This window comes from Mustela putorius, unplaced genomic scaffold (genome assembly GCF_011764305.1).
Source record: "Mustela putorius furo isolate JIRA1106 unplaced genomic scaffold, ASM1176430v1.1 tig00004007_pilon_pilon_pilon, whole genome shotgun sequence".
Lineage (NCBI taxonomy): Eukaryota > Metazoa > Chordata > Mammalia > Carnivora > Mustelidae > Mustela > Mustela putorius.
Window position 1 is genome coordinate 8,116,682 of NW_025422145.1, and position 18,743 is coordinate 8,135,424.

Below are 18,743 nucleotides of genomic sequence, written 5' to 3' on the forward strand. Positions count from 1 at the left end.
CCAGTCCCCAAATTGCTTCAGTGTGTGTAAAAAAGAGTTCTAAGGCCTAGTTACCAATTCCACAGGCTCATCCTTCACAACGTGGTTTTCTTAAATGTGGTTTTCTTAAAATGAGGAGCGCGCGTGTCTGAAAATACCGGGAAGAAATTCAGCAGAAGCTTAGTCAAGCCGAGTACGATAGTCAAGGGCACCCTAGGATTGGGCATGCCAAGAGAAGTGTGACAAGAGGCTCTCCAAGAAGAGCAAGGAACTCCATGGATCTCAAGTCCCCTTCCTGGTGCAGACGAGCCAGAAGGAGTCCGCAGGGCCCCTCGTGGTAGGTGCGTGGCGAACAGAAAGGGGAAAATGAACTCATGGGGAATCACGTGCTGGGGAAGCCGGCGGATTCTCTTCCCAACTCACCCTCATCAAACGTCTTCCAGTTCCGCGGACTCCCCATGCCATGCGCACGAGCTAGCCTTTGCCCAGAATGTTCTCCCCACCCCACCCCACCCCCGCCGGGGGCCCCAGTTTGGCACTCCTTCCTTCACACATCCTTCCTGACCACGCTGTCCCCCAGCAGGGATCAAAGGCGTGGACATGAGCTCAAGTGGTGGGAACAGATTTCATTCCGAAACCACTGCCAGTAGGGGAAGAGCCGGGTCTCCTCCCGGTTGTGCCGAGGTGGCCGGGAGATGGCAGGAGCTTGAGCAGAGACGGGGAAGTGAAAATGTATACGAAGAGGGAAGGGAGGTCGTCGGTCCGTGGGAACCCATGTGGGTTTGCTTCCTGAAGCTTCTGGAAGTTACTGGGCTACCCTCCCCCAGAGGCTGGGAGTCGGGCCGTGGTGGCCGGCTGTCACAGACAGTAAATCAATCAAGGATAGACACCCCGTAAATAGATGAGCCCCCGCGTTGCACAGAAACCACCCTCCCCGTGGTCCCACGCCCGGCCAGCGGGACAGTTTCTCCTCCAGTCCCTCGGTCGCTCCCATTCAGGCCCTGTCTCTGACAGCATTTCTATGTGGGCTGGTCCCTGCCTGGAAGAATCTAGGCCAACTATCTGTTCAGGGAGATTTACACCTTTTTTTTTTTTTTTCATTTTTAGCTGAGATGTAAACATTACGGTCAAACTGTCGGATCAAATCCAGGAGCCCCACGCTCGAGGAGGAGGAGCGGGACATCGCACGGGCGACGCCGACGGGCAGGTAGGGACCACGTGTGTACGCCGGAAGAAGGGGGACTTGCTCCGGAGGATCGCAGCTCTCAGGAGCCGGGACTGAGAGGCTCCCAAGGCTGTCAGTCTTTGAGGAGTGAGGACAGCACAGGGTCTGTGGTGCCAAGACCAGGGTGCAGAGGCTCTTCTGCTGGTCATCGGAAAGGTGTCCCACCCTTAGCCTCCAAGCCCTCGGCTGCTGGAAGAAAGGGGGCTGTGAGCAGGGGGTCAGGAAACTGCAGGGTTGGGACGTCAATGAGGAAAGCATAAAACACCCAGCGAGGGGCTCCGCGCCCCCTGCCCCCCTCCTCCTGCTCCATCTCTCGGCCGGTGTCCAGACCCCGCTCCCAGAGCTTCTGGGGGCTTCTCGTTTCCTATCAGGACAGGGCAAGCAGGAAAAAGAGGGAAGAACCAGGAGCAGGGAGTGGAACGGAAGAAAGCAACAGGGAGAAACGGAAGGGGGGATGGGCTGCTGTGTCTTTCCCAGTTTCAAAATAGGTGCTTATTTAAAAAAAAATAATAAAAATAAATTAAGTCACATACAATGCTCCTTACACTTTTCTGTAGTTCCTTCTTACCTTCCTAGTCACAGGTAAGGGCTTTTAGGCGGGTGTTTATGTTGGGTGTAGCTCCTCGATTCATCTGAAATTAGATCTGTTTCCGGGTGTATCTGTTCCGCCTTGTGGCCTGGCAGCAAAGAGCAGAATTCCAGAGTCAGACGAGCCGGGGGTGGAAACCCAGCCCACGCTCGAGCTCCGTGGCCCTCGGGTGCCGGCCTGTAAAGTCTCTGAGCTTCCGTTTCAGCATCTCTCACACGGCGCTGATAATAATGCTTCATGGGGTCACCCAGGAGTGAGCATGTTACACAATTCCTAGTGCATCTGAGAACTGTAATACTAATTCACTAATGTGATTATCCCTTTGCTCTGTTCTAACCATTCATTCATTCAAGACATGTTTGAATGCCTGCAACGTACCAGGAGAAACCAGGAAAATTGTTTCTTGGTTTTTTTTTTTTTTTTAAGACTTTATTTATTTATTTGACAGATAGAGATCACAAGTAGGCAGAGAGGCAGGCAGAGAGAGAGGGGGAAGCAGGCTCCCCGCTGAACAGAGAGCCTGATGCAGGGCTCGATCCCAGGACCCTGAAATCATGACCTGAGCTAAAGACAGCAGCTTAACCCACTGAGCCACCCAGGCACCCCCAGGAAAGTGTTTCTTGACCACAGCTTGGTGTGTGTTATCTTTTTTTTTTTTTTAAGATTTTATTTATTTATTTGACAGAGAGAAAGAGATCACAAGTAGGCAGAGAGGCAGGCAGAGAGAGAGGAAGGGAAGCAGGCCCCCTGCTGAGCAGAGAGCCCAATGTGGGACTCGATCCCAGGACCCTGAGATCATGACATGAGCTGAAGGCAGAGGCTTTAACCCACTGAGCCACCCAGGTGCCCCGGTGTGTGTTATCTTTTTTTTTTTTTAATTTTATTTATTTATTTGACAGAGAGAAATCACAAGTAGATGGAGAGGCAGGCAGAGAGAGAGGGGGAAGCAGGCTCCCCGCTGAACAGAGAGCCTGATGCAGGGCTCGATCCCAGGACCCTGAAATCATGACCTGAGCTAAAGACAGCAGCTTAACCCACTGAGCCACCCAGGCGCCCCCGATGTGTGTTATCTTGATTTTATTTTGGAATTGCCACCAACACACACACACACACACACATACATATTTACACACTCTGGTCCTTGGTAACTCTGCTTTCTCCTGGGTCACCATCACCCCACCCCTAACACACACAAAACACCAGCTCTCATGAAGTTCCCACTCCCTGGTACTTCGGCCAAAAGCAACGGGGCAAAACGGGCATAATTCTCAGACCCCTTGTCTCAAAGGAGTGCCAGCCTGGATGAAACCCTTCTCTCTGGGTTTCCCCAGAAAGATGACTGGGTGGCGTTTCACCCCAACAGGTACCCCCACATCCATGCAAAGAACTTGGGTTCTCTTCCTGCTTTGGGAGAAAAGACCCGAGTTCTGTCCCTTCACGTTGCTGCTCACTCACAAAATAGAAGCCCAGGATTAGTCGTCACCCCGTCTCTGTCATGAACTGATGCTTCGAGTCTGCACGTACACACTTCTCTGGAGCTCAGGGCCGGCCCCCATCCCTCCCCAGGAAGCTCTGTTGGTGCATTGAAATGACTGGAAACGCAGTGCGATTTTCCAGAAAGAAACCCCCATTGTTCTGATCTGTGTTCACCAAAAAGCCAAATGGAATGAAGCCCAAACCTGGTGTCAGAGGGGGTTACCCTAGAATGGTCACCCAGGCTGGTGAGCTCAAAGTCATGCGTTGACGCTGCCCCGGTCCAGCTCTGGTCAGGGCCCCCCCTCCATTGACAGAGCCAAGACTTTGATCCCGTCGCAAATTTCTGCACCACCCTGCGCTTCTAAGAGAAATAAACACTCAGAAAGCACGAACGGGGTGCCTTCTGTCTTCCCGTTAGGGCTATCCGCATACGGCTCAGGTAAAGAATCAGAATCTTCATGCAAAGCCCGGCAGCCCTGCTGGCCAAGAGGATTGGCATCTGAGGCTGAGTGTGGCATGCTGGGGGGCATCCGGCTCAGGACCGAACACATCACAGAGGAACAGAGAGAGGGGGAGAGTGGGCTCCTCAGCCCCGCCTTCACGTACCTCCAAGAAAGCATGACTGTCCTGGTTTCTCATTTATTCCTTTTAAGAACCTTACGGGGGCCTGACAAGTAGTAAGGATTGAGTAAACATCGAAGATGATGATGATGGTGATGATGGTGATGATGGTGGGGTGGTGATGGTGATGATGATGGTGGTGATGATGGTGATGATGGTGGTGACATTCATGATGGTCATGATGATGGTGGTGATGGTGATGGTGGTGATGGTGTTGATGATGATGGTGGTGATGTTCATGATGGTCATGATGATGGTGGTGATGGTGATGATGATGGTGGTGATGGTGATGATGGTCATGATGGTCATGATGATGGTGATGGTGATGATGGTGGTCTTGATGGTGGTGATGGTGATGATGATGGTGATGATGGAGATGGTGATGGTGATGGTGGTGTTGATGATGGTGGTTATGTTCATGATGGTCATGATGATTGTGGTGATGGTGATGATGGTGGTGATGGTGGTGATGGTGGTGATGGTGGTGATGGTGGTGATAATGATGGTGATGATGGTGATGATGGTGATGATGGTGATGATGGTGGTGATGGTGATGAATGAGATCAAGATGGTGCCTGGCAAGGAGAAGGAGGAGGCATCATTAAGCTGCGTTCCCTGAGGACAGGAACAGTGTCTTACAAGCGTAGGACCTCATCAGTCTTGCCCTACCTTCCCAGGCACCTGGAACAGTCCCTCACAAGAGAAGATGCCATAGAAATATTTGTTGAATCATTGGACAGATGAGTTGAAGAACTTCTCTGTCCCTCTCCATCACCCAGCCTCGAGCAGATGCTCAATCCATATCCGTATCACTTGACATTCATAAGTGACCCACCTCATGGGCGTGTTGAGCTCCCAGACACTCTTGAGGCCTCTACTCTCTTGTCTTGGTACCTTTTGGCCAAGGAGGGTGTGGACCACTGTCGCCCAATAAGACATGGGAAAAGAACAGCCCGGATTGATGGGGGTTTCCAAAGACCCAGCCATGGAGTATGCCCAGCCACCCTTGGGCCTGGCTGGAGTCCCTCTGGGAGGAGCCAGAGCTAATTTGGTGCCTTTTGGCCTTCCTCCTACACTTCCCGTAGGAATAAAAGCAACTTTGGTTTCCCCTCAGGCCTATAAATAATTCAGCCCCATTTGTGTGTCACTGAATCTCTTTCAGCAGGAAGCAGGCAAAGGTCGGGGCCAAGTAAGTATCTCTCCAATGTTTGTGCATAATGTTAAGGAGTATTTTTAGGGAAAATGGTGTTCAGAGGAGAGATGAAGAGAAACTGTGAGGAAATTGTGTTCAAGCGTGGATATTCCCGAATGGATTAGCGGGGGGTTCCTACCTCAACACCCCAGCCGCCCCCACACACCCAGTCCCCAAAGGCAGTAGGCTCCAGCCTGCAGTGCTGACCTGGAGAGGGGTTCATTAGCATCACCCCCTTAAAATGGAATGGAGCTGCTTAAGCTTTTCCCAGCCCAGAAGGGAGCCCGAAGAGTTTATATCCTCATTCTGAAGCCTCCAGATGCTAGAAGGACTTTAAAAAATAAGAGAAGGAGAAAGGAAAGGTTCTTCCTGAGTAAGAATTAAATGCAGGAGTTGCCTGCCAGCAGAGGGCAGGAGACAAGATTATGGGGCTTTGAAGATGCCTGGTTGTGTGATCTCAGGCAAAGGACTTATTATGAGGATTCCAATTCAGAAGCTTTGGCGCGATGGAAATGCTCCCTACTGTTAGATATTCTTTGAAATATATTCTAGGCCGTGATTTCCAATGGCTGGCCTTCCAGAAGTATGTGATGTGGTTTTGATCTGTCAGGAATGCCTCAAGAATTCTGCTTTGTGGGTGTCGCGCTTGCTTGTTCCCTGGTCTGTTGTTCCGTGTACTCTCACTGCTTCTCCTGTCCCTCCCCGTCTCTTGTCCCTCTATGGGACCTCAGGGAAGAGGAGGAGGGGCTGGGTGTGCTCCTTCCTTATCTTGGTGCTATCCCCTGAAACCGATGAGCCAGGGAATAAGGCCCCACGAGGGCAGCTCACTGTAGGATAAATAAATTCCACCCCTAACAAGAACACCAGGAACAGAGAACGCCATCTTGGTCATGAGGACCTTGAGGCTTCAGAGAAAGGATGTGAACCCCTTGAGAAAATGCATCTAGAACAGGGTTCCTTCCCCTGGGATCCACAGAGCCTCTAGGTGTCCTGGCTCTAATTTTGGGAGTCCATGGACTTGAATGGGAACAAATTAGGAAAACATTTTCAGTGACCTCTACCTGGATGTTTCCATTTCCTTCAACTGAACAGAGACAACCAGGCATGGTAGGACTTACTTTATCATGACTTTGTTCCCAAGGGAAATCAAACACACCTTCCCGTCACGTTAAAATAGTTGTAGACATTGTAAAACATCATCTGTGCTCAGTACAGCTCTGAAGTCTTGGTATTTATTAGATCTGTCAATGGATCTAGTCGTTGAATGCACTAGCGAGGAAGTATGTATATTAATTCTGTCACAAATTGGTATTTTTAAATACTTCAGCAGCAGTAAAATTGGTTCCCTATGTGATTCTGATTCTTTTATTTTATGTATTTTTTTTAAAAAGAACTTTTTTGAGAAGAGATCTGTCTTCACCCATCTTACCTTTGCCCCATGCTGCCAAAAAAAAGTTAACATTAGCGAAAGGCTACGCTGCCTTCCGAATGTGTCTGCCAGGAACTCTGAGCACGGGGCCCCTTCCTAGGGCCCCCTCAGTCTCCAAGCTCATCCCGCCTTGTTGATGCTCCACTTACGTCTCCTGCCCTTCCCCCGTGTTATCCAGGCCAATTAAGAGGAGGAGGAGGAGGAGGAGAAGGAGGGGGGAAAAAAAAGCAACAAGAACCCCAACAGTACGCCTTGCAGCTGACCTAGTTCTTCCCTAGGAGCTCACATCCACCCCGTCTGGCGGGTTTAGAGGAGTAAAGAGGCCAAGGGTTTGGGCCCAAGCTACACAGCTAGCGACGAGTAGGTCCAGGGCTCCACGTTGCCCCGTGGCCCCCTGGCCTCTGACAGCCATCCTGTCCTCACCAGCCCGCCTGGTCTCTCTGCTTAACAGCCACCCTCCCAAAGCGTCGTGACACCCAAATTGGCTTATCTTTATCTTTATCCAAGGTAGTTTATTCTGTGCAGTTTTCATTACTCCAGAAGGAGACCGAAGTTTGATGGGGAAGTCTTAATATCTAGAGGACCATGTCCATGGCACTGGGGCAGAAGCCGTCTTGGCTGGCTAGAGCGTATCAGTTAGGACCCGTGAGGTATGCTGCAAAAACAAATGACCCCAAAAGCCCAAAGACTTGACAGCAAAAATATTTGTCTCTCGCTCATGTTCCGTGTCTCTCAGAGCCCACCGGGGCTGTGTTCTGTGGCTTCTCTCTAGGACCTACAAGCCCCCACAATCTGGGGCACAATCTCGGCCACAGTCTTTTGTCCGAGGAGAAAAAAGAACTTCGCTCTTAAACCTTCCGCTCGGACGGGACTCGGGGCACTCCTACTCATGTTTCATTGGCCAAGGCAAGTCCAAAGTGTGGTATCTTTGGGGGAGGGCGAGGAAGCCAAGATGCTAGTAAGTGATGCAGCTAGTTTGGGGGAAAGCACAGAGAAAGGGGCTCCCTTCTGACTACAGGCTAGATGGCTGCAGGTTTGACCTCCGGCGATCAATCCCATATTTATAAGACCAACCCTGCTGCCTCTGATCTGTGTGCATCATAACCTTAACAACTGTGATGACGGCAAATTGCCTTTTAAAATTATTGCCGCTTTCAGGGGCGCCTGGGTGGCTCAGTGGGTTAAAGCCTCTGCCTTCAGCTCGGGTCATGATCTCAGGGTCCTGGGATCGAGCCCCTGCATTGGGCTCTCTGCTCGGCAAGGAGCCTGCTTCCCCCTCTCTTTCTCTCTGTGCCTCGCTGTCTACTTGTGATCTCTCTCTGTCAAATAAATAAATAAAATCTTTAAAATTATTGCCACTTTTAGAGAGTGTGTTTAGAGCAGAAAGCTCCTCCCCTGTTCCCTTCCCCCCTCGGCTCTGACAGGCGGCACCTCTGAGACTCTGATATGAGACTCTTAATACTCCTTGTTCGTCGTCTCTGTTGTCCCAACCATGGCCCAGGACACACAGTGGCTGTGCAACACAGACACAGCCACTCGCCCCGAAAAGCTGCCCATTTGCTCACCTCTGAAGGCAGCATCCACACCCGCCCAGCAGACATTCTTCCTGAACCCTGATCTGTAACGAAGGGACTGCTCTGGGCTCCTCCCTGTCCCCTCTGAACTGAAATGCCCCATGGAGAGAGACTGCCAATGTGGCAAGCTGGGTTAGCAGAAGGCGCTAGGGAGCTGTGGCCAGAATGGTTTTCTTCTTTCCCGCTGATGAATGAGAAGGTGGCCAGGCTCGCTTCCGTCTGAGGCAGGTCGTGGTGGAGAAGCGTTCGTGATGTGATCGGGGGATGGATTTTCTCGTTCCTTCGCTCACTGAACCGTGCCGGCTCTGTCAAGCCTTGTGCAAGGTGGATGGAAGGACAAAGAGCTTGGCTTCAGGGAAAGTCCGTGGGTGATGAACTTGCTGCGATGACGTAACGTCATGGGATGGTGGGGACGTGTGACGGCGAAAAGTCAGAGAGGTTTAGGGGTGCGTACCAGCCCACAGGTAGTTTCATTCGTTTGGCTCATTTTCCCCACCAGGTTATTATGTCAAGTGCACAGCAATGTTGATTCATTAACATTCTCCTAGTCGTGATCTGGTACTGATCTTTCCTTCCCTCCATGCATCTGTCCATCCCTGAGTCCCTCTAATTCTTCGTTCATTTCCAAGTAAGTTGCAGACATCAGGATCCTTCCTCCTAAACACGACGGCACGATCGTCGTTCAGTAGAGTTTAATATTTGTCTCTGCATTTTTTTGTGTGTAGAATTTACATCCTTTGAAATAGACACGTGTCAGGCATACGTTCCCTCGGCTTTGACAAAACCATCTATCAACATAATCCAAACCCCTCTGAAGATACTGGAGATCTGAAAGGGTCCTCTCTCCCTTCCCGGTCAATCCTTGCCCTTGTCGCTGCTGAGTGTTGCTTGTTCTAGAATTTCAAAGAAGTGGATGTACTCCACATGTCCCTTTATGTGCCTGCCTTCTGCTCGGCACTTTGTTTCCGAGAGTCATTCGTTTTCTAAGTGTACCAGTAATTCGTTCCCTTCCGTTGCTGAGTCATGTTTGGTGGAATAAATGTTTGTTTAATGCACTTTGTACAAGGCAACTTTCAGAATTAAGCTTTACATTTTATTTTATTTTATTTTTTAAAGATTTTATTTATTTGAAAGACAGAAATCACAAGTAGACGGAGAGGCAGAGAGAGAGAGAGAGAGAGAGAGAAGCAGGCTCCCTGCTGAGCAGAGAGCCCGATGCGGGACTTGATCCCAGGACCCTGAGATCATGACCTGAGCCGAAGGCAGCGGCTTAACCCACTGAGCCACCCAGGCGCCCCAACTAAAGAACATACATTGATTGTTTTTCTAATTCACTGACATCTAAAAATTGGGAGCTGTCACAAAAAAATCTAGAGGGGGCCCTGGGTAGCTCAGTCGGTTGAGCCTCTGACTCTTGGTTTGGGCTCAGGTCATGATCTCATGGGTCATGGGATCAAGCCCTGTGTCAGGTCCATGCTCGGCAGGGAGCCTACTTCTCCCTCTCCTCACCTTCCTGTGGTCCTCAAAGCTCCCTACTCATCCCGTCTGGGCAACTTCATTCGTTTACGTCCCCTGTCTGCCCCAAAGGTAGATGATTTTCTGACTCTTGTCAGTAGGGACCAAGCGCTCCAAAGTGATCATAAGGGGCGCCTGGGTGGCTCAGCATCTGCCTTTGACTCAGATCATGATCCCAGAGTCCTGGGCTTGAGCCCTACGTCGGGCTCCCTGCTCCGCAGGGTGTCTGTTTCTCCCTCTCCTCCCCATCTGTGCTCCCCCTCACTGTCCTTGTCTCTGTCTCTGTCGCTCTCAAATAAATAAGATCTTTAAAAGGGGGGGGATAGATTTATGAAGGAGGGGACAAGTAAAGGGATGTGATCTCCTTGGATGTGTTGCAACCGAGATCCCACATTCCAGAAAGAGGAAGACCCTCGCTTTGGAATCCGTTACACCTGCGTCCAGACCCCATCTCTATGTCGCATTGTCTTGGGCACCCGTCCCTTCACTTCTCTCCTCTGTACTATGCGGATACAAAAACGCGAACTTAGCAGTTGCCCGAGGGATCGATGAAATAACATATGTAGCCTGCCGAGCACACCGGGATGGTAGTTTATAATCATTGGCGTCATCATTATTATCATTAGCTGGTTCTCTACAAGAGAGGAGGTCAGCCCGCTTTTCATCCTGTCTTTCCAGTCCAGTGCAGCAGTTTGGAACTTCTGAATTCTGAGAGACTGTGGTTGCGCCTAATGGAGGGGATGCATTTCTCGATCCGAGTTGGGTCCCAGAGAGAAGCCATCGCAAAGGCAGAATCCAGGCAAATAGGCAGGAACTTCCTTTCTCGTGTTTTAGAGGAGTCGGGACGAAAAGACGGGAGGTCTGTAGAGACCAAGGGTGGAGAATGTCAGAGGAGAAACGCCAGCAGCAGACCCCAGTACGTACAGGACATTAGCGTATACGGATATCACACTCCCATCAGTGGGAGAGAGACTGATTACTCCATAAAGGTAACGACTGGGAAAGCATCTGGAGAGAGAGAAAGGGGGATCCTCATTCCGCACCTTGCCCTGAAATCCCCGATGGAGAGCCGAGACTTAAACATAACATAATGCAGCCATTAAAATACGAACAGAAAACATAAAGGGTTTTCTTTTTTTCTTTTTTTTTTAATAAAATCTTGTTGAAAAGAAAACATGAAGCACTACTACACGTTAGCATCCATTTATAAAAGAGAGATGCCTTTGAACAAATAGATAAGCAATGTCTGCCTTTAAAAGCCACCGAGTTTAAAAAGATTTACGACATAGTGGGGAAAATATTTATGCAAAGCGGAAGGAAAGGTCATTTGCTAAATGGAAAGAAATCCTGTACATCTGTTCAAAAAAGGCCAGCAGCTCAATGAAAAAATGGACCAAATGTCCTTCATTTAAAAATAAAATATCAGGGGACACCTGGGTGGCTCAGTTGGCTAAGCGACTGCCTTCGGCTCAGGTCATGATTCCAGAGTCCTGAGATCGAGTCCCATATCAAGCTCCCAGCTCCATGGGGAGTCTGCTTCTCCCTCTGACTTCCCCTCTCATACTCTCCCTCTCTGTCTCTCCCTCTCTCTCTCAAATAAATAAATAAAATCTTTTTAAAATAAATAAATAAAATAAAATAAAATATCAGGGTTAAGCCTCTGCCTTCAGCTCAGGTCATGATCTCGGGGTCCTGGGATCAAGCCCGGCATCGGGCTCTCTGCTCAGCAGGGAGCCTGCTTCCTCCTCTCTCTCTGCCTACTTGTGAGCTCTGTCTAATAAATAAACAAAATCTCTAAAAACTAAAATAAAATATTAATAGCTCTTTAACACCTGAAAATACGCTCACTCGCTAAGTTATAAGACACATAGACATCAAAGCTGGAATCTCATCTCGAACTTCTCCGTTGCCACTGTGTTCTGCACTAGATTCCCTGACGCGTTGATCTTAGAACTTGCAGTTCGTACCACGCTCTCCCCACTTCCCTCACTCCTACCCCTGGCAACTGCCATTTTACTCTGTTTCTGTAAGTTTGGCTTTTTTTTTTTTTTTTTTAGATTCCCCGTGTAAGTGAAATCATACAGTATTTGTCTTTGACTTATCTCACTTAGCCTCATACCCTCAAGGTCCAGCCATGTTGTCTTTCTTTTTAAAGATTTTATTTATTTATTTATTTGACAGAGAGATCATAAGTAGGCAGAGAGGCAGGCAGAGAGAGAGGAGGAAGCAGGCTCCCCGCTGAGCAGAGAGCCCGACGCGGGGCTCGATCCCAAGACCCTGGGATCATGACCTGAGCAGAAGGCAGAGGCTTTAACCCACTGAGCCACCAGGTGCCCCTAGCAATTTCTTCTTTTATGGCTGAATTATACTCCATTGTCTGTCTCTGTGTGTGTGTCTATCACGTTTTCTTTATCCACGCATCTGGCGATGGACAACTGACATTGTCTCCGTGTCTTGACTATTGGGAATAATGTAGACATGGGGGCTACCGATCTCTCTCCAACAGAGTGATTTCGTTTCCTTTACATAAATGCCCAGAAGTGGGATTGCTGCATCATAGGGCCGTTTTATTTTTACTTCCTTGAGGAACCTCCATACTGTTTCCCATGGTGGCTGCACCGGTTTGCAGTCCTACCAACAGTGGCCCAAACTCTCAAAATTAAAAATGCACATACTCGGTGACCCAGAAACTCCCCCGGGGAAAGTTATCCTGCAGTCCCACTCGGACTCGTGGGAGATGCTGCAAACACAGAGGTTATGGGCGGTATTGCTGGCAGGAGCGAAACATCAAGGATAACCTAAAAGCTATAAATAAGTTTTGGGGAAGATAGATTATGGTACATCCTGGAAATGGAATACTGCTTTGGAGCAATATAGAACAATCGCCCAGACATATTGTTAAAATTGACCAGGGTGGGAGGGGGCCAGTACAGAATGGTGACTGTAGTCAGCGTCCGCCGGGCGCGGGGGAGGGAGGGCGGGCAGTGGATAACGCACGCGTGTGCAGCTGTTTCTGGAAAGACATAGGAGAGACCAGTATCAGTAGCTGACTCTGGACAGGGAAGCTGCCGTGCGGAGGCTGCGAACCCTTTTAAATTTTACGCCATGTGCCTGGATTACCTATTCATTTTTTTCTTAATTTAAAAGAGAGTACAGTTGCTATCTCTGGGCCTTTTAAACAGGGATGACTGTTTCAGCAGACTATCACAAAGAATGCGCAAGCATTGTTAGAATGGTCCAAATATATTCTCCTATAACCCGGGAATTCTAGGAATTTCCTGAAATACATCCGCACCGGCTAATTCCATCGCACTCAAGATGCGGAAAGAGTGTCTATTAGATGTGTCGAAGCATCACAGGCTTTTGACCTCCAGGTCTCCAAATCCATTAGCACAGAGCAGAAGGGAGTCGCTCGGGGTCCCCCAGTCTCCCTCCGTGGCCTCCAGAGCACGCAGGACCTCATCCCGGCCACAGTTGATGGTCACCCAAGTCCCAGGGACCATCGCACACACAGGCCTGGAGAACAGAAGGCGATTCTTAACATAAATGGAATTTGGAGCTATTTCCAAAGCTAGAACGCATTCAGACCGTAATGGGAAGGCATTTTTAGCTTCCAAATGGTAACTGACATTTGAGGGTTTACAATCTGCCAAGCTTCGACATGAATTCTCTCTTCTCGTTTTTACCATGATGATGACTCTCGTCTTTTCCATTTCCAGGTGAAGCCGCGGGTGCTCAGAGATGTTCGTCCGAGGTCACCAAGTGAGACTCAGACTCAGGCCGGCTGACTCCAGAAAGCCTTCCCTCTGCCCGCCCTACACCCACTTTTAAAATCACCAAGCCTTGCCTTCCACCTGCCCGTGGCCACCCTCTTGCACAGCAAAGCTCCAGGTGAGTACACAGTCGGTGGCCGGGGGGTAGGGAAGTGGAGGAAGGTCTCCCTCAGGGGGAACAAATCATCTGTTCCTCTCTCTTTGCGACACCACCCGCGTCTCCAAGCAGCAAGGTCAAGGTGTGCCCTGAAACCCGTGAGGGCAAACGTGGTGGTCAGGGACCGGGTTTCTGTGATGACCACTTCCCAGCCATGTAACTACAGCTCCCCAGAGAAACAGAACCAAATCGGTAGAGAAAGAGAGAGACAGCGGGGAGAGAGGGGGGTTTATTAAAAGGGATTGGCTCATGCAATTAAGGAGACTGAGGAGTCCCTCGATCTGCTGTCTACAAGCTGGAGACCCACAGAAGCAAGAGATGTTGTTCCAGCCCAAACCCAAAGGCCTGAGAAACCCAGGAGCCAAAGGCACCCGTCGAGTCCAACTGCAAAGGCCAAGAACCAGACTTGCCCATGTCTGAGGGCGGGAGAAGACGGCCATCTGAGCTCCGGCACAGAGAGCAAGTCTGCCCTTCCTCTGCCTTTTTGTTCTACTTGGGCCCTCAGCACAGCAGACGATGCCCCCCACATGGGCATGGGTGAAGGCAATCTTCTTACTCAGCTGATTTGGATGCTACTCTCTTGCGGAAACACCCGCACAGACACACCCGGACGTCAGGTTTTACCAGCCACGTGGGCATCCATGTGGGCTCAGTCCGGTTCACGCACAAAATTAACCTCCACTTGGCGCAGGTGACTTAGCCACCTCGGAATGAGAAGGTCCGAGGGGAGGGCCTGGCACGCAGACAGTCATTGACCCAGGTTAACCACCGTTCGGAACATTGTTGTTCTCTCGTACAACGTTTCTGTCCGGCCCAACTCTCGGTGGCTCTCTCCTGTTCATCTCCGCCACCCAGCACACAGTAGGTCCTCACCCAGGCTGGCCTGGCACACAGTAGGTCCTCAGAGTGGGTGTTTGGATGGAACAGAATCCATTTTAGCCTTAACATCTTTAAGTGGTTGGAGTTGCCCGTGTGACCTTACGTGTTAGCTCTGCAGAGGGTCAGGGCACCACTGGGAGGGACACTTTGTTGTGGCGGAAGGTGGCTGGCCGTCCAGGGCCAGGGGCGAGAGAGATGGTTCCAGATGCCCAGAACTCATCTCCTCCGAAACCACCCCCTGTGGCAAAACTTCCCTCTCCTATGAGCCTGTGCCTCTAACGTCTTTACAACAAGAATTGTTCTTCAGGCTTTTACTCCACAATCAGCAAAGAAGATTTAAAATAGCACCAGAACAGAGGTCTGGAGACTCAAATCCATGCTACGCAGGGAGGCGCCGAGACGGCTGGAACCTCCAGCACCGTTCGGGGATTCTGAACCTTGTGGCAGGTTAGGATCTCCAGGAGAAGTTTCATAAAAATTTCTAACGGAATCAGACTTTCTGGAATGGGGCCCGCTGTCGGTATTTTTAAAGCTCCCTGGAGACCCGACTGTGCAGCCGCGGAAGGAGCACCAGTGGGTTAACCCCCAACATCCTCCTCCTTTTTAAGGGGAAACATGCCTAACATCACATTGACCATGAGCCGTTATGACGCGAGCTGCTCGATGGCCGTCCGTGTATCCCTCAGTGTCGTGTAACCACTACCTCTGCCTTGTTCCAAGACCCGTCCGGCACCCCCAAAAGGAAACCCCATACCCCCTCAGCAGGCAGCCCCAGTTCCCTTTTGCCCCAACCGCCGGGAATCACTCATCTATGTTCTATCTCCGTGGATTCACCTGCTCCGGAAATCCCACCGGGACGACGTCACACGGCCTGGGACCTTCCCTGTCTGGCGCCTTCAGGGATCTCGTGTCTTCAAGGTTCACACACGTGGCAGCCTGTGTCAGGACGTCATTCCTGCTTGGGGGGCGGGTCTCCCAGGTACAAAGCTACCGCATTCTGTTTATGCACTCGCCCGTCCGCGGACCTCTGGGTTGCTGGCAGACCTCTGGGTTGCTGTTCGTCACCTCCTATGAAAGCAGGGAAGGGAGGTGAGGTGAGCCCAGGAGGCTCCCAAGAGTCACACGGCTCTGGGAAGCAGACCGGGGAGCGGACCCTTGTCTCTTGATTCCCACGCAAGCTCGCCTCTGACTCCCCTGCCTCCCCATGAGTGTGTCTGCTCCCTGATGAGTGTGTCAGCAGCCCGGTGGGTGTATCAGGCCCCTGCTGAGTTGAAAGGGGCCCCTGAGGGCCAGCTGTGTGTGCACCGGGAGGCATCGCATCTGCTCGGCTGCCGCGTGGGGAGGATGCAGGTGGAGAGAGAAGTGCACCTGGGCCACGTTCTGACCCCTTGTCCATCAGCTCCCTGCCCTGGGCCAGCCCACACAGCCCCCCCCCCCCCGAATCTCAAGCCAGAGCCCTCAGGAGCAAGCAAGGCGAGACCTTCAGGAGGGGACCCCAGGAGCCCGAGGGAGGGTGCAGGGAAGAGAGGCAGGGAAGGAGAGAAACCAGGAGGGGGTGCCCAGTCTGTACCCAGCAGGCCTCTCTGCAAGATGGGGCCCCTGGGTTGCCCCACTTGTAGGGAAAAGACACTGGGGTGTTCACCCTCCAATCCCCACCTGTCGGGGCTCCTGGGGCTTTAACCCCATGCTGCCTGTGGGTGGGGACGTGGCTCTCACGCAGAGAGCCACAAGGCGAGGGCATGGGCACTGACATAACCTGCTCTCACCTCTGTTTCCTTCGTGAGAGGATCTGCAGGTGAGGTCATGGATAAAGGTCCATTTACACAACAAGCATATATTGAGCACCTGCTGTGTGCCAGGCATCCTACTGAGGGCTGTGGATGCAGAGAGAGATGACGGGTGGTCTTAGTCCATTCGGGCTGCAGTGACAAAATACCACAGACGGGTTGGGGGGCGCGCTTAAACCACAAACATTGATTTGTCGTGGTTCTGGAGGCTGGAAGTCCAAGGTCAGGGTGGTGGCAGATCTGGTCTCTGGGAAGGAGCTCGTCCTGGTTTGCAGATGGCTGCCTTCTCACTGGGTGCCCCCACGGAAGAGAAGGAGAAAGGATTAGTTCTCTTCTCCACCACAGGGGGCTTCGCCGGCACGACCTGATCACCTCCCAAAGGCCCACCTCCCCATACCTGAGGGGCTTCAACGTAGGAGTTTTGGGGAGACCAGGCTTCAGTCCATAGTGGAAGCGGTCCCCCCCCTTTGGCAAACTCACAGTCTAATGTGGCTGAACGAGACCTCCCCTCCCTTCTGATGCAGAAGGACAGAAACATGCCCAAAGTTCCGGCTCCGTCACTCGGGGGAGACACACTCGTCACGGTGGAGAGCCCAGCCGCCCGCTGAATCACAAACTTACGTACCCATCCTGACTCACCTCCCTTTTCACCTCTTCTCGGAGCCAGGTGCTAAGAGGAACAGGCTGGTCCAGGCCCCAGTTCTGTTGACCAGCTGCACAGATCCCCCCGCCCGCCTCAGCCCTGTGATGGGCACGGCTCCCCCCTCCCTCTCCCTGCAGAGCCTCCGAGAGCTCATGCAGGACAGATGCCAAGTGGTCAGCCTTCAGCCATTTTCAATCTCGGGAACCTCCAAAAATAGCTAAACTCTAATGCATATTTCAGGTTAGACTTGTTTATTTTCCCTCTCTCTGAGCCAGCAAGCTAATTTCCCCAGAGGGAGAAGGCAAGCAAAGGCTGCTGCCAGAAAACAGAAGAATCGGCTTAAGCTTCTCTCTTGATTGCCTGTGGGGAGATGCCTCCCGGGCTCCATGTCTCAGGGCTCTGAAAAAGGCCCAGAGACCGGGACCTTTCCATTGCGTGAGCAAGACATTATTTGCATAAGGCCAACCACACATCCCAGTCGCTGCCTCACTCTGGACGTAGACTTCCAGCCTCTCAGCTTGCAAGAGGAGAATCTGGGGCCAGCCAGGCACCAGCCTTGATCTTCTCTTAGTAGCCAGGCTGGGGGAAAAACAAAACAGAAACAGAACTACTGTGGTTTAAATTCCAAAGTAAGGAAGGACCCTGGTAGACCAGGTGTCTACACAGCTGGGGCCAAGGATGGAAGAATATTGGGGGGGGGGTCTTGGGTGCAGAATTAGCAGACAGATGTACCATTTGGATGTGTTCCTACCACAGAAGCTTAGCTATATTGAACCAGAATGGAGGGTGGTAAAAACACAAGCTAGAAATGCTTGAATTCCCCATCCACGGGCTGCTGGAGAGTCGTGGCTCACCTTGAGACCGAGAAGGTTGTGGGCCCAGACATCTGCACAGACTTTCCTTCTGCTCGCAGAGATGTTTGGGTAAGAACAGCCTGCCAGTCCCCCCAGGTCCTTCCTGTCTGAGGCCCTCAGTGGCTCCGACGGAAACCTCATTCTCCTTGGGTCTGAAGGGGCTGCGTGATTCCAGACCCTTCAAAAATGAAATGCAGAACTTGAACTTCAGAAAGAACGAGACGGTGGGAAAACATCGGGGCACTGACCCTTTGCCTGGGAGCTTCATAGAGATCTGGGTAGAAGACAGCCCCAGTCTCCCAACCGCAGAAAATCCAGGACATCCATACAGAAGGAGATCTGGTGACCCGAATCATCGCCGCCGAGATAAGCTTAAACCAACTCACCACTGTGTCCCACAGAGTCTTCCGAATCCGTGGGAGGTGGTAAAATGACCAAAGCCACCAAGATCGGAAGCTCTTTTTCTTTTCTCTAGAGACATTCTGGAAAGCATGACCTCTGAAAAGAAGAGATCCAGGACCTCAGGGGTAGGAGCAAAAGAGGAGGGTAAAACCAGGGCGGCCTGGCCCTAATTAGCCAGTGTTTCCCCTTTGGGAATCCACGCTGCTGTGTACCTTCCGGGCACCTGACACCTCGCTCGTTGCGTCCACACCTGTTGACTGCCCATGGAAGGTATTAATATTCTACTTTGGGGAAAATCTTGTCCCTTAAATGTTTTTTGTTTTTTTGTTTTTTAGTCTCAATTTGCACGAGAAGAAAACTAGACTGAGAACATTCAAGTGACAGGGCGCCCGGGTAGCCCGGTCTCTTGAAACTCTGACTCTTGATTTCGGCTGTGGTCATGATCTCAGGTTGTGGGATTGAGCCCCAGGTCGGGCTCCGTGCTCAGCCGGGATCCCTTTTCTCTCCCTCTCCCCCAGCCCCTCCCCCTGCCCACACTGGTGTTGTGTGCGCACGCTCACCCTCAAGACAATAAATAGATCTTTAAAAATGAAAGAAAAAAAGAAAAAGTTCAAGTGGCCTGTCCCAGGTTGCTCAGGCCATAGATGA

At 51.2% G+C, this 18,743-nt stretch overlaps 2 long non-coding RNA genes across 10 annotated transcripts in view; one reads left to right on the forward strand and one right to left on the reverse strand.

Moving 5' to 3' along the window:
- Positions 1-18,743, forward strand: part of LOC101672592 — a 77,040-nt gene that overhangs the window by 21,309 nt on the left and 36,988 nt on the right. For all 9 annotated transcript variants that reach the window (XR_001179075.2, XR_001179080.2, XR_001179082.2 and 6 more), the window contains 2 exons: positions 1,087-1,186; positions 13,320-13,491. This is a non-coding gene — a long non-coding RNA (uncharacterized LOC101672592). The remainder of the gene's footprint in view (positions 1-1,086; positions 1,187-13,319; positions 13,492-18,743) is intronic.
- LOC123389714 lies at positions 9,839-17,280 on the reverse strand. The gene is made up of 4 exons (XR_006604350.1): positions 16,836-17,280; positions 16,176-16,486; positions 15,244-15,477; positions 9,839-10,461 (listed from the first exon to the last, which is right to left on the reverse strand). It is a non-coding gene; the product is annotated as an uncharacterized LOC123389714 (long non-coding RNA).